This window comes from Adelges cooleyi, unplaced genomic scaffold (genome assembly GCF_023614345.1).
Source record: "Adelges cooleyi isolate 19-005CV unplaced genomic scaffold, UGA_ACOO_1.1 ACOO_flye_CR_arks_rails_tigmint_CR_PRNA_30, whole genome shotgun sequence".
Lineage (NCBI taxonomy): Eukaryota > Metazoa > Arthropoda > Insecta > Hemiptera > Adelgidae > Adelges > Adelges cooleyi.
In genome coordinates, this window is record NW_026095971.1 from 1,824,078 (window position 1) to 1,839,438 (window position 15,361).

The 15,361-nt window shown below is 35.7% G+C and overlaps 1 protein-coding gene across 3 annotated transcripts in view; it reads left to right on the forward strand.

Annotated features, from left to right (window-relative positions):
* The window catches only part of LOC126839308 (rap guanine nucleotide exchange factor 2), a 64,441-nt gene that overhangs the window by 17,699 nt on the left and 31,381 nt on the right, over positions 1–15,361 (forward strand). The window contains exon 1 of one of the 3 annotated variants that reach the window (XM_050574563.1): positions 9,313–10,017. The exons of 1 other annotated variant lie outside the window; for it this stretch is intronic. The gene's annotated coding sequence lies outside the window, so the exon portion shown is untranslated. Of the gene's footprint in view, positions 1–9,312; positions 10,018–15,111; positions 15,311–15,361 lie in introns of those variants that run through there. One more of the 3 variants, XM_050574564.1, reaches the window with a different exon arrangement.

Genomic DNA, 15,361 nt, shown 5'->3' on the forward strand with positions numbered 1-15,361 from the left:
CATGGGCTTGTATCATAAAAAATGTATAGTGAGTTCAAAAGTTATAGTGAACACGCAATATATTTTTTAAGAACACTATTTTCATTTTTTTCTTGTGTTTTTGGTAAAATATATTGCTATTTGTCTTAGTTATAGTAAAAAATAAATGCACCGCGATATTAAAGTAAATTGTTGTCGGATAAAAACTTATGAGGACGACGTGACTTTGCAGTGGCGCTGGGTCGTTTCGACAAATCCACACATTAAATGACATATTGCTATTGTGTAGGGGATCTTTATGGCTCAAGAAAGCTGGCAGTAAATAACATAGGGGTAGTTAAGTTTTATGAACATAATGCGTGAGAGATATAATGTAAAAGACAATATACTCGTATTATGAGTTACTGTCTTTGCGATGCTATATTTTTATTCAACGCCTGAAGATTTCAATCGATTCGGCGGCAACCTAAGAAGTATGTATTTGTTTATTGAACTCGAAACTGTACTACTTTTTTTTTGGGCTCTAATGCAAAATTCGTGTAGTATAACAATAGTGAACAACTTTTCGACGTTAAAAGTTTACAGCCAAAGTTCTTAAGTTTAAAGAACTGTTTTTTTCTTAGTAGACGAGTATTCAAATGTGTGAGTATAAATGAACAATAGCAAACAAAAGTGTCGACACCTTCCCTCCTCCAAAGAACCCGAAAAAAGATTTTTGTTGGCGTTTGCCTTATAGCCTCTACTGAACCCATTGATTATAATTTTTTCTTGATTTACAAAACTTAAACAACAATTTACGCGTGTGTATTATTTATAATATGGTATTATGTAAACGCAGCTTTATATGCGGACTGCGTCGATTGATGTGATATTAAGCATATTAAGCATAATATAACACAAATGTACATACGATAACACTGTTCACATTAAAATTGATTGACCGCGTGAGTTAATTATCGGACACTTCATTGATGAAAAACGTGTAGTAGATGTACGAACGTCATCGCTCGGTACAATCCACGCTATATTTTTTAACACATAAAAATATAATGGAATACTATTATTTATAAAACTAATCAAATAGCATATTTTTTTCGTTCTGTATATCTTTGCTGCATCTGTCTCACAATTGCGCACGTCACGACGACGGAAAACGCCCTAGCACACACTGTCACTGAAAACTTTTGACAAGTTCATGCATAATATATTATTAGTAATAAAAAAAAGTCTTTTCGTCCCATCGCGATTCGGGCTGTCTATTATTTCGCAATACACTTTAGTGTAAATAATAAATAATATAGACAAGTGACGGACGGACAAACTGTACAGGTCAGACAACTTTAGAATTGGAGTTGGACAAAAACAAAAATCTATGTATAACCGACGAATAAAGTTTACAATATTTACTTTGACAAGATTCTACTTTAACTATAACAAATGTAGTCCTAAACAATAACGTTGTTCATAGTTTTTAATTTTAATCCTTACGACATGAATATTACACGTTCTTAATTTAACGAGTATACAATTGCGCTGGTCCTTTATTGATTTATGAGGGTTTTCTTTTTAATCAGTCCTGCTAGTGAATTTTAAATAAGTAAAACAAAAAATATAATGTGTTAGGATTTTTATTTGAAGTGGCTTTATTTTTCTTTTGTATCTGGACTCACAATATTATGCCCTAAACCGAATGTTTCATGTAGCAAGTATATAGTATAAAAAATCGTATCTAAAAAGTACTTTTACGTTAACTAAATAATAATAAATTAGTACGGTTTGTAGTATATTTAAAAAAAAAAAACTCAAAATGTAGAGTATTTTTTAAAATAATCACAATATTTATCCACTGATCAAAACCCAAAATTAGCACTGTCGAGTTGAAAGTTTGATGTATCGGCAGCTAAACGGTTATTTGTAATTTCTCAGTAAATAGCTGTTATTCCGCCGATCGAGTACTTGGTCGTGTCAGTATATATCATGGATTGCGGGTACTTATCTTAAACCGCGAGCATTTAAGTGGAAAGGTTGTTTAACGGGAATATTCTATTTCGTTCGAGAATCGAGCATCGTCGAGCACGTTGACACGTGATTTATCATAAGCCCCGTAAGGTTCATCCTGTTAACATTTATAGAATATATGTATACAATATGATATGGGTAATTATTGTACGGTGAGCAGACGATAACGTTCGTTATTCGTACGGCAATTGGTTCGAACGCCCACTTCAAACGGGGATTAAGACCCGATGGGATGTATTATATACCGATGTATGTTTAGTGGATTAAGTTCAGCGCAAAGGAGGAGAAAGGACAGACGGAGTGCAAACGACGTTTTTTATTTTGTAAACCGAGACGGACCAAAAAAAAACGCCTCTGACAACGCCGAACAACGTTAATACATTTTTTGTTTTATCTTTTTTTTACGTCCCACGTCATCGCACTGGCGATAACTCCTCTTTGTTTTTTTTTTTTTTGTCGTTTTAATCGAACATACCATGTGGGAAGTTATGTGGAACTTATTGTTGTTGGTTTGGTGTGTTATGTGTGTACCGTTGTACCGGAGGGAGCTGTATAGTAGTTGTAATACGTCGTAGAACTTGTAGACGAATATTACTCGTTCACGGACACGCGGAAATCGAGTTGTTACAACACGTTTCCCTTGTTGCATTACATACGATTGCGATCGTACCTATATTATAATAGTACAATAGGTAGGTAGGACCCGCGATGAAGGCGGTTACAAAGGGAATATAATGTATGTGACCCGTACGACCAAAATATACTGTTGATTTGTGTGCACGCGATGCTAACATACCAACGAAAAGCTCGGGTTGGGTCGTTTGGATTTTTTGTTTTTTTGTATTTACCACTAATACTTGTACCGAAGGTAATTAATTACTCTCTGGTAACAAGTTGGTGTGCCGTGTGTATTATTTTTTGTTGACCATTTTGAGATCAGTTTGTATCTGTGTTAAAAAAAATGTTAAATCAAATTAAAACACAATTTTATTTTAATATTTTTTTTTTTTTTTTACTATTAATGCTCTATTAAATACTCCCACAGTTCCCGCGACAGAGATGTGAAACGTTTCGGTTTAATCCGCGATAGAACATAAAGCTCATCTTGAAATAAATAGAAAATTATTAAATACTCCTACGCCTACTGCGCTCAATCCATTGGCGGAGATCGGGGGGGGGGGAGGGGGGCTTGAGGTTCTAAAAACCTTAAAACTTAAAATAAATGCTATATTTATTTTTATTTCAACAAATCTCTTATTAAAAAAAAAGGTAGGTATTTTAAAAAACATCGGTTTTATGTTTTAAGGTTTTTTAGTATACCAAGCCCCCCCCCCTTGATCTCCGCCAGTGGCTCAATCCAAAACAAAATTCTAATATATAATTATTAAACTTGTATGGACCCACTGAGTTCAAATATAGGATCGTTCTAAGACTACCTAAATCAAGACGATACAACCATTATAATCCAGCATTAAATTGAACTACAATCTTCCTATTTCCATAACCTAACATCCAGAATATATGTTTTTAGTAACCTATCTCTCGTTTAGTAACTAATCTACTCAGTTTTTAGAATTCTATCACTAAAAAATGACCAGTTTTTTCTTTGTAACTGTAAACTTTTCATACTTTTTTGTATAGAATGTAGATTGTAAAATACATAGTAAACAAAAGCATATACTCGCACTAAAAGTTACCTACGCTGTATTCATCTCTGCTATAATCGATTTTTAACGGTTAATTATGCAGTGGTAATAAATCATCGTGTTCGACCACGAGAGCATGTATTTAAAGAGGGGCGGGGACGAGACAACGTGTACCTCGTTGCTTCTGGCGACAAATTTCTAGCTATACAGAACCCCTAGCACGAATGCGTTGAATGCGCCACCACTACTATTGAGTCGTCGCCCTCATATATATAATAATAATAATAACAAACGTCGATTGCTTTGAACGTGGTCAATGAATGAAACGATTATAAATTATGGTAGCTATTGATTTCGTGATTTCCGCGACAAACCCGCATGGGCCACATACGACGTATACACACACATCACCGTAGGCGCGGTGACATGTATGTTTTTTTTTTGATCGACTGCAGTAATCTCACGTGTAGATAATATCTAAACGTTTTTTTTTTTGTCCGACCAAAACCGAAAATTCGGCAAAACCGTCGTGACTTTAACGGTCGTCTAATCGCATGTGCTCAAGTGCCGATCAACGTCCCGAAGTCCGTTTGTTACCACGCAGGCACAATACGGTATGCGTGCACATGATGTAGTACAAACCTCCCCCCCCGAACACCAACATCGCGCAGTCGTCCCCGATTAAATTACGGTAGCGATGCTCCCCGCGATATCATCCCTCGGCGAGAGGGTATATATAGATATACATTTGTGTGTACATAAATCTACACCGACGGTCGACGACGCGTTCCCCGGGGCAAACCGATATAATACGCAATTGTCCCGATTTGTCCCCGCGTGTTATAATAATTTATGACAGTCGAACCAGTGGGTTTTAATGGTTGATATCGCGCCGTAGGTATATACCATATTACAAATAGTAATCGTATTTAAAACAAGTCGCGGCTGTGGACTATGCCGCGGAATCGTGCTGATCCGAAATCTGCGCGCACCGTCGTTGTTCACAATAGCGGCCAACACTACTGCCGCCAATATCTCTATAGATTCGGATATTATTATTATTATTTTTTTTTATCGCGGAGACACCGGGGGCGTTGAATTCCTGGTGGTTCGATAACGAGTCGTTATTACTTTATATTGATGTATTCAAATGCGGTAGTAGAAAAAAAAAATAATAATAATAAAACAATGGAGGCTGGTCGATGAGGGGCGGCATTGTCGCGCGGACGTTGCATCCATCTGTTATTGTACAGAGTGATCAATATATTATGTCATAATCCGCCGTAATTGATACCATCGATGGCCGTTTGCACCGATTTCACTTACACTTTTAAGGGTAGTTCATAATTATATTATTTATATAAATTAAAAATTATACTTTAGGAACGTTCTAATTTGTATTAGGTTTTTTTAAAAGACAAATTTTACAATCTGTACATAAACGTGTATTTTTTTTTTATCGGGGAGGAGGAGGGAATGTGCCTCTTAAAAGTGACCAATACGCCAGTATGAATTACACGGTATTATAATTTATAACCACTGCTACCTATTATTAAGTGTAGAAACTTGATAGCTGGAAATGGTGGTTATGCTCAAATTGTCGGGACAGAAAGGTTCAAGCGCGTATCCAGAGGTAAGGGGCTAAGCCATAGATTAAAATATATACACATATACCCGGTATGATAACGAAATGGATGCATCAAACACAATATGATTATAGCTTCTAGGTTTGGTTCCAAAATTGGGCTACCATAAAGCTATATGGCGTAGTTTGTCTATGTACGTTAAATCTATGCTATAGCTCGTTCAGCACTAACACAAATATTATGTACTGACCTACACACTATAGTGTGTTGATAAAAAACACTGTACCTATAGTTTTGCCTACAAATCACTCACACGTTTGTTTAGGAAAAAATCAAGGTCAGTTATAAATTCATTAATTCATGTATGTTTATACAAATGCAGGAATGCTATAAAACAGAATTTTTCCTTGGTGCTGAAAGGGTTGAAAATTAATGTTCATGCATATCCTTCTGTGTACGGCTGCATAGCTGCTTGGTATAGTGCAAAAATACTAATTGTTCAAGCTGCTCTTGAACTATTAGCTAGAATTACGCTGAAAATTTAATTTTTGTTTTTATAAAAATTGAGATTTTTGGGTCTCAAGGACTTTTTTTTTTTGTAAGGTTCATAAGTTCAGTTACTGTCTGTGTCATAACAAACTTCCTTCGTAGACAAATACGTTATTTAAACGCGAATTGAGTTGGCTAGAATCAAAACTCACATGATGCAAAAACTGTAGGACTTTTGACGCTGAATCCTAATGTGTTTACAGATATTTTGAAAACGTAAGAGAACATGACGTGTATATGTATTATGTATCCTTGAACGTAGTGGTTAGAATCAAAACTGAAAGTTCCACTGGAACATGAGTTTTGATACTGAACTATTTTTAACCCAAATAATATTAAAATATTTATATTTATTAGATTTTAAAAGAACCATTGATGACGAACGTACTAAAATTGTTTTCGGTTTTATCTGACTTTTTACCTTTTGGTGTCAAAACTCACATGTTTTAAATTCTAAATAAAGAAAAAAAGGTTTATCGACTAAATTTGTATAAATTGACGGCATATTTGAGTTTTTCCGTCCAAACTACTTGAAAATAACGTAGCATAGGAAAACCACCTCCTAGTTTTTTGCGTTTTCTGAAAAATGTGATTTTGGATCTTGTTAGTTTTGATTCTAGCTACTCAATTGTTATTATTTAGGACTTTTTTTATTTTCTGGTTCGGAATACGCGCTTTGGTCGTCGGTTGTTTGTCGGCGCAAGGCACGTCAAACCGATAAGGGTAACCGTGCCGGCCAACCGGTAACCTTTGTGGCACGGAGACCAGCTGAGAACGGCATGTATACACAACAATAATATCTACTACCGATGTGTATGTGTGTGTATGTACACACACATGACACGGGTACGCGGAACGTGTGCGGATCATCAATGTAATCATGTATTCGCACGGTCGGCCGTGTATGTGTTGTTTACTGCAAGCACCGCGGTTCGACCAGACTGACAACAATAATTGCACGGCTAAAAAAAATATCTCATGACCTCGACCTTCGGGGCTCAACGTAAATAATTACATTACTAAAAAACGACACGAGCGGTAAACGCATTCACGTACGGGACACGGAAAGCTCCCTCGGCCTAAAAGAAAAAAAGCTACCCTTGCTCCGTTTATTTTCGGGAACAAAAGCCAAATTGTACAATATTTCTGACCCCAACTATGAATTCGAAAAAACCGTTATTTTAAAAAAAAGTTTAGACAATTATTCGACTGTGCGAAATACTAAGAAATTATGTTATTTGTAATTTTGTAGGTGATTTAAAAAAAAAAACTTGACGACCAACAATATACTCATAGCTGCGATACTTGATTGTAATTCGGCAAAATATTGTTTTAGAAAATAGATGTATTTTGGTTCATATTTCTTGTATGGAAAAAAGTCAAATTTTGTTTCAGTGTTTATTGTACATACCGTAATAAGGGTTAAACGTTATTCTAAATCAAGTATTCAAAATACATTAATTGTAGTTAAAATTACGAGTAGATTGTGATTTAAATTCAATTATTAACCTGGTGTGTTTAGATTCGAGAACTTACTTTTTCAGAATTTGATTATACAAATGATAAATTACTATTGTAATATTGTATTAATCAAACAGTTTGTCTAATTAATTCGAATATTCGATTAATTCGTATCACCAGTTACAATATCCTTAACTAATACTAGTTAAAGTATTTCTATGTATTTTAAGTTGTATTGATAAATTCGAAATTAGTATTTACATATTTTTTAGTAAAATATCCTAATTTATAAGTACTTAATAAAGTAAATATGTTTAACTTCGATGTAAATCTGAATATGTTTTGGTTTTAAATTCACATTTTTTAGAAAATATATTTTTTATCTTATTTAAAAGTCTTTTAGTATGGAATATTCAGTCCTCACTTTCATAATTGTCTTCAAAAGATTTTTCCTCCGACTAAAACTTTTCTCTCGAGTTTTAAGTGTTTAACTATAATAATATATTCATTATAGCGTCTTGCAGACCCAACATATTTGTTTTAACTTGATATTTTTTTTTAGAAATACGATTTTTTATAAAAAAAAAACTTGAAATATTTAACTTTAGGTTAGTTAAATCTTCAGGTCTGACGCTGGTTTAAAAAACTAAAGATTTTGGCAACGAGTAGATTTATTTAACTATAAATCAACAACGTAATAGCTGTCGTCGAGTTTTTTTTATATAGTGTAGTACTAGTGGCGAGGTAATGTATTTTATCCATAGAATAAATTATAAAAAAAATGTAATACACTATTAAAATAACCACAACGGGTCACTCATTTACCTGGCTCTTAACATTTCGGGTTTACATCGACAGCGGTAAATTTTAGAAAACATGTCGTTTAAATCGTTCATTGCATAGTTCTGGTGTCCCAAATATAGAAACTTACCTAAGCGTTAAAATATTGCAATACGGCAATACCTGACCTACCTACTCTATATTTTCAATGGTTTTAAACTTCTAAACCAGTAATAGGTATCTTGAACCAAATTTTTTTATGTTTAGTTTGATTGATAGCCGATTTTACAAGAATGAAAAACCCGACAGAATTGTTGTCAAATATTGCCTGATCTTTAGCCTTTACTTAACAAAACCGATCCCTTCAATAATAATTTTATTTTAATTATAATGATACCAAAATAATTATCATTTTAGAAATCTAGTTCTTGTATCAGAATTTTTGGCTGAACTATATTTGTAATGCAAACGATTAGCATTACTATGTTAACTACATAGTCTATACTACAAACCGTCAGAGACGAGCTGGACGCTAAACCCATCCATAGTCGAGCTACACTCTTCTTTGGTACATTAGTTTGAGCTTTGTATCGAGTTAAATTAAAGTTTTTTTAAAAATATTTCACCAACAAATACCTATTTTTAAATAGCTATGACTGTTTCTAAACAACAATTTTTCGTCAACCAGTCAACGTACAGCCTTTAGAAATATTACGTTCATTAAATTTGATGACATGGGTTTTACTCTAAAACTACTCAAAAGTCTACAAACCCCGATCTGCGCGACTGTGTGTTTTACATGAACGTTAATCGAAATTAAACTTGTGGAAATGTAATATTAAAAACCCCATCACAATAAAAATTCACTTATATACAAATACGTGTCCTTCGATGACAAAATATATATGAGCCCTGCGTACGACCACACCTATCCCGTAGGTCGGCCCGCGATTTTTTTTTTGGCAATGCGGCGAACGCGGTGTATGCAAACGTAGCGTCGTGCGGTTGTAGGCGAGCCGCCGTGGCCCCGTCACGGACCACGAGGGGCCCCGTACGGATGAATGGGGCCCGGCGGCGGGCCGACCGGTGTGTGCTGTTGCGCCAGGTGGTGGTAGGGAACGTGTAGCGTCGGTAGGGGTTTTGGCTGTGGCGGCGGCGGCGGCGGCGGCAACGTCACGGGTCGGGTGGGGTCGAGAACTCCAACGGTGGGAGCGCGGAACAGTCGCGCCGTATCACTCCCCACCGCCGTCGCGCCCAACGCACGCACGCACCGGCACACATGCCGTGCGCGTTCTTTCCATGTTGTCACAATCACACAGAAGCGACAACGCGTACCAGTGGAGCACCGCGCTGTGGAGGAAAAAATCGTAATAATATCCGTCTTTGTTTATTATCAAAACGTACGGCCGAGCAAAATCGAATTGCAATATCAGCCCGAGCAACCGAGCAGTTATCGTTATCATCGCCGACCGTCCGTCGTCCGTTCCCGACGTCGTTGGTCGTACGCTTGTTGTTTTTTTATTTTCAACCGTTTCGAAAGAAATCGCAAGACTATTCGTTTTTAAACGGCGCGTGTACGACCGAGTTATAGTTAAACGCCCGGCGAGTTTTGTTTGACCAATAATACAAAAAAAATATCGAGTTGTGCCGCGAGTGCTAGCGACGACGACGACTTCCAGTTATACATAACTACAAACGAGTGTCAGTGTGTGTGTGTGTGTGAGTGTGTGCGCCGCCCGCCCGCCCGTGTGAATGTGTTATGCGTGCGACGACGCTCTGCGTGTGGTGATTTAACGTACGCGAAAATAAGTTATAACTACAATCCTGTAAATAGTACGGCGGGTATAATGATATGTCGGCCGCAACGACTGCGGTGAAAGGATAATATTTTCTGTTGGCTCGTTTTCGATTGCACGGACACAAGTGTCGTTGGGCAGATAAGCGCCTTGGCCTACCGAAATTCTGGATAACCGTCGATCGCCCTCGGAAAATGAAAGGTAACGACAATTTGTCGGGTTCATTATTAATTTTTGTCTTTTTGCTTGTGTAACAATTGTAGTAATCGTGCATATAACATGTGCGAGTAATGTGTGGTGCAGTTTTTATCGCCCCCGGCGACGAAATCCTACACGTTACAATAATGATAATAAAAATAATGAAATACCTTGACAATAGTGTTCACGACCGCCTTGCGTTGTATTACTTCTAGTGCGTACGTGAAATATTCCCCATAGCATTGTAGCTGTAGGTACTTCTGAATGCCTTGTGACTACCCATAATGATCCTAGAGTCTCTATATAGCTTTATTACAATAGCAGCGAATAGACTACGAATTTTTATCAGTCTTGCTGTAAGTCCAATAGTTTTTATCAATGCGATCAAAATACAGCCCGATACGTTTTTGGTCGTACCAAGTGGTTTCACACAACAACAAGAGCGTGACCGAACGTTTTCAAAATAATATGTATACACATTATTTTTAAATTTCATCAGTTGACCATTTTTTTTTTTTAGTGCGTATGGCATGTTCTCTGATAGTCCGTTTTTCTCGAAACAATGTGATTTTTACTATCTATTGGGTACCTGTTTTTTTTTTTTGTTTTTTTGTATTGTCTGAATCAAATTACCAGCGAGTCGTTTACAATTATTTGTATTACGTGTATACAGTATACTGATAACGCGCGCGTCCGTTAATTATTGTAACCTCCCGTTATATTGTTGTTTTCAATAAAATAAAATGAAAATAAAATAAAAATTAACTAGGACAAACTAGACAGTTATTTGTTTTAGTACCTACACTTTTGACGAACACAATCGTGTTTCATTAGAATTTAATAATAATAATATCATTGTGTTGTGGCTAACCAATAATCGACGAACAAAGTTCATACAGGCGTTATTATATAAAAAAAAAAAAAAAAAAACATGAATTATATGTTAATAATTCATAGATAATACTTGGAATTCGGATTAGTCGCAAAGTCAGTCATTTGGTATCTGTTTGTAATATTGTTTGTACGCCCACGCGGCTTTTGAACGTTTGAAAATTTGGCCGTTAAACTTACGACTTACCACTTGGGCGAGCCTGACGAGAAATCGATAAGGTTTATATATTTTTTTTCGTTTTGAACGCCTGTTATCAGTTCGCGTTGATGCGGCCTCGTTTGCACTGAGAACGTCGCTGTCATTAAACTGTTAGTAGCATACCACCGTCCGGACCAATTAGTAAAATGAAGTGGTTTTTTATATATATATATATTATGTTAAACGTTGTACTTAATTCGTGTTCGTGTTTTTAACGTTAAAACGAGTTGCTTTTATTTGAAACGCCAATTCGCATAAAATTACCGCGAAAGCATTAAAATGTATAATATACATGCAAAATAAGCTTAAAACTTGGAAGGTTATTCGTTCGCTTGTGATAACAGTCTTTTGTGCGCAGTGTGTTGGTTTATGTTACCGGTAGAGTGTATACGTATTTATTATAAATTATAATTCAGTCGTTTGATTATGACATTTTCTTAGAACTTTATAATACTCCTATCGGTTGTAGGTATTTAAGATTTAAAAAACTTTAAAAACAGTTCCACATATAAATTACGCCAATGTACGAGTATTACATGTTAACTTCAGTGTATTTTATTATTACCTACTTTCGGTAATAATTTAATTTCGTCAAATTTATATAGTTTTTTTTATTTCAGATTTATCACATTAGCCGGTAAAAAAAAAACCCCGACATTTTTTCTTAAACGTTTCAGCCTGATAACTATTATTGAAGTTATTGAAGTTTCAAGTTGAGGGTAGGAGGAAAGGAAGAGTGTAGTATTATTTTTATCTGCGCGCACTTCCCAACCGCACTTGCCTCCCCTCCCATCCTAAGTTTAAAACTCATATCTTTAAAAATAGTTATCCGAAACTGGTTATCGATCAGTCAACATTTTTAGTACATTATTCTCAACATTAAAAAGTTAATAAAATATATACCTTACCATTTAAGTTTCAAAAGCTGCTATCAAAAAAACTAAGTTGGGGGGGGGGGTAAAAACAAAAATTATTGTGAAAAATTGAGATCACATTGTACATCAACAATACGAAAAAAAATATTTTAATTTCTTATTAAACCCTATGAGATATTGAGTGGTTCATGATAAACGAATCACCCTGTATATATATATATATATATATATATATATATATATATATATATATATATATATATACGTAAGTATAATATTACACACGTGTGTATGTTATCTACTGACACTACTATTTAACGAAAAATTCGCCAATCGAGATTTTTTTCACGATTGTTTTTTTTCTCAAAAACGACATATTCTAATCGTTAAAGTCACCAGAAGTGAGGCAGAGAGATATTTCTTGTCACTATCGACAGTCATATACATAATGTTATCTATTCTCTGGTTGTCAATAATTGGCTAGATAATAATAATTAATTTAGCTAATAAAACATTAAAATATGTCCTTCATTACAAATAAAAATATACTTTTCAGTAGACCCTAGCCTATAGTCTGTTGTGAGCACTTTTGTAGAGTGTATTTTTTAATATTACATTATTGTGTTTGCTCAGGTTTTTTCTAGTTAGGTAATATTATATTTTTGATTCATTGCCTACCAATTTCACGAAATACACGAATTATTGTAGATAATATAACGTACATAAGATCTCGGTACTGACGAATGTAAATATTTGTGTTTGATTGCATTTAATATATTCCGTAATTACTTATTACTCGTAATGGGAAACGGCGATTGAATTGTGCAAAAGCCAAAAACCAAACGCTGTGTGCCAAACAAATCAACAAAGTACCTACCACTTGTTGGTGGTATTGCTCCAATTTGGCGGGCATTTGTCTGGACATCTGCACGTGTATTAGTATTGTTATTGTTCGAAAATCTCAGGTTGGATAATTTTGCAAGTATTTTTTTGTGCTTCGGCGTGTTGGATATCTTTTATGCCCTGCACGAAAACCAGATTTCGGATCGCCTCGGTTCGATGTAACCGGTTTCATTAGGCTCCGAAGGTTAAGTAGAATAAATAAAAAAAGCACGTATTTATACAATAAAATGTGCACGCGGGTAATAGTGTAATGCATTTTCTGAATATTAGAATACCGTGCGGTTTATACTGCGGAGGTGCTCTCTTTATTTGAAAACCTATATTAATGTCAGTCGTATCTATAATAGATTATGATGTGATCGATTAACGGCGAACTCTTCTCTCTCGTGTTTTTTTTTTTTATTTCCTTTATCCGATCCGGTCCGTTATGTGTCTGTCGTTTGGTGAGTCACACTTGTGGAAGGAAATGTTATTATTATGTCGTCAGTGTACGTGTACGAGAACTATGCGTTGTCTGTTTTGAAATTAAAAAAAAGGAGAATATAGTAATTTAAACAACCGAAAAATAATCGATCGTCGTCAGAGAATAATTTTGCAATTATTATTGCTCGTCCCATTTTAGAAACCAATGGTCGCCATGTGTGTTTGACCGTTTGAATGAAATTATTCTGATTATTATTATTTTACCACTTTCGGTCTTCTCTCAATGCTGTCAATTCGATACGATATCTCGATTGGATATAATACTATTATGATGTATATTATATTATCGTCAGCCGTCTTAACCCAGCATATTTCACGGTATTAATTTATTTACATAATAACCACAACGGCTGTTATACGCATACCTTTCGCTTCCATACACACAATATGTACAATATGCCTTTACAAGCGTATAATTTGTATTGGCCCGCTCAAAGGGAACATTATTATTATTAGAGAGATACTTACGGTCGAGGGATTTTGTTTTTTCCTGCTCGGAGATCCGTAGACGGCACACACGTGTGCATCTGATGGTTACAAGAAAGACCGGAAATGCTTCAGTATATATGTGTGTGTGTGTGTGTTTTATATTCCTCTCGGTACGTTTTCAAAAGTCGATTTTTTTTCTCCAAATGACCTCAAATGCGAAGCGAGAAGAGGATATCCGCTTATACGGTCTGTGAGCGTGTACACACAACATTAATTATTATATGTACCGAGATACGAGGTAGTATGTGCAGGGTTATTATGTTTAATATTGTCCACTAACCGAGTTTTTTTTCGGTTATAATTGTTTATTGTAATAACTGCTGTGTATAACGATAAAGGCTCGATTGATTGGCGGATGTCCTCCGACGGGTCAGTCAGCTATCGCGCAGTCACCCTTAAAGATAATCGATTTGTTTTACTCGACGGAAAGCCGTTTTCACAGCTTTAACAAATTAATAACTGCCTAAAAAGAAAATAACATAGCTTTGGAACCGAGAATTGCAACTAAATGATAAATGGACTCTCAAGCATTTAGTTTTTGAACTAATATATTTTGAAAAAAATATTAGTTATACTGTAAAAACGAATGGGTATCTCCGTAGAAATACATTCGATTAATTTTTTCCATTTTGCGCTTCTAAATAATTACCATAAATAGTACTACTGTTGTTTTCGGTTCCCACGAGTCTACGATTGGAACGTTAGCGTTTTTACAGAGAAATCAATAAATAGGCATACCACCTTTAAAAGACTTTCCGGCGGTCTGGTCGTTCACCCTTTTACATGTGTACGTATTTTTTTTTCTCCGGAAAAAGTCAGATCGTCTGTTGATAATGTATAAACAACTAAATCGAACACCTTTGGCTTTCTGCGGTTACGTTTATTTTTAAATGCAATGCGGAAGAGAGCGTTTTTTTTTTTTTTTTTTTTGTATACGCGAATTGACTGATTACAATTGATGTATCGGACAAGATAGAACCGACTCATGTGTGTGTGTTTACAAGGATTTTATAACAACGTTCGCGGCGAAAGCGACCGCCGCCGGACAACGTCGAAGATTATTCGTTTTGTGTGCGGCAAAAACCACTACTTTCTAATAATAAACGGTTTCTATTTGCCGGCGATCAGCCATAATGGTGTTTCGCTAATTCTTTATTTTTTTTTTCCCTTTTGTACGTTTCTCCGGCGTCCGCCGCATTTTCACAACCAAACGACGAACCTTTGCCTTTTATCCACTTTCATGCGGCGCGCCCGAGAAGTTTCTTGCCGACGGTTTGTTCTCCGTTGCCTTCTTTATGTAGACATAATCGATTTTGTTTGCTCTGTGATTTTCGTCGTCCAGTATCTTCTGATGCAAATTGCAAAACCCACCACCCGATAACCCGTTTTGTGCGTATACAGATACTCGAGTATGCGGGACACGTGAAGAAGTCACACTTCGGACAAGCGACCGAAGGTAAGAGCTGTATTATTGTCAAGCCGTTATCATATTTTACCGTGTTGGTAC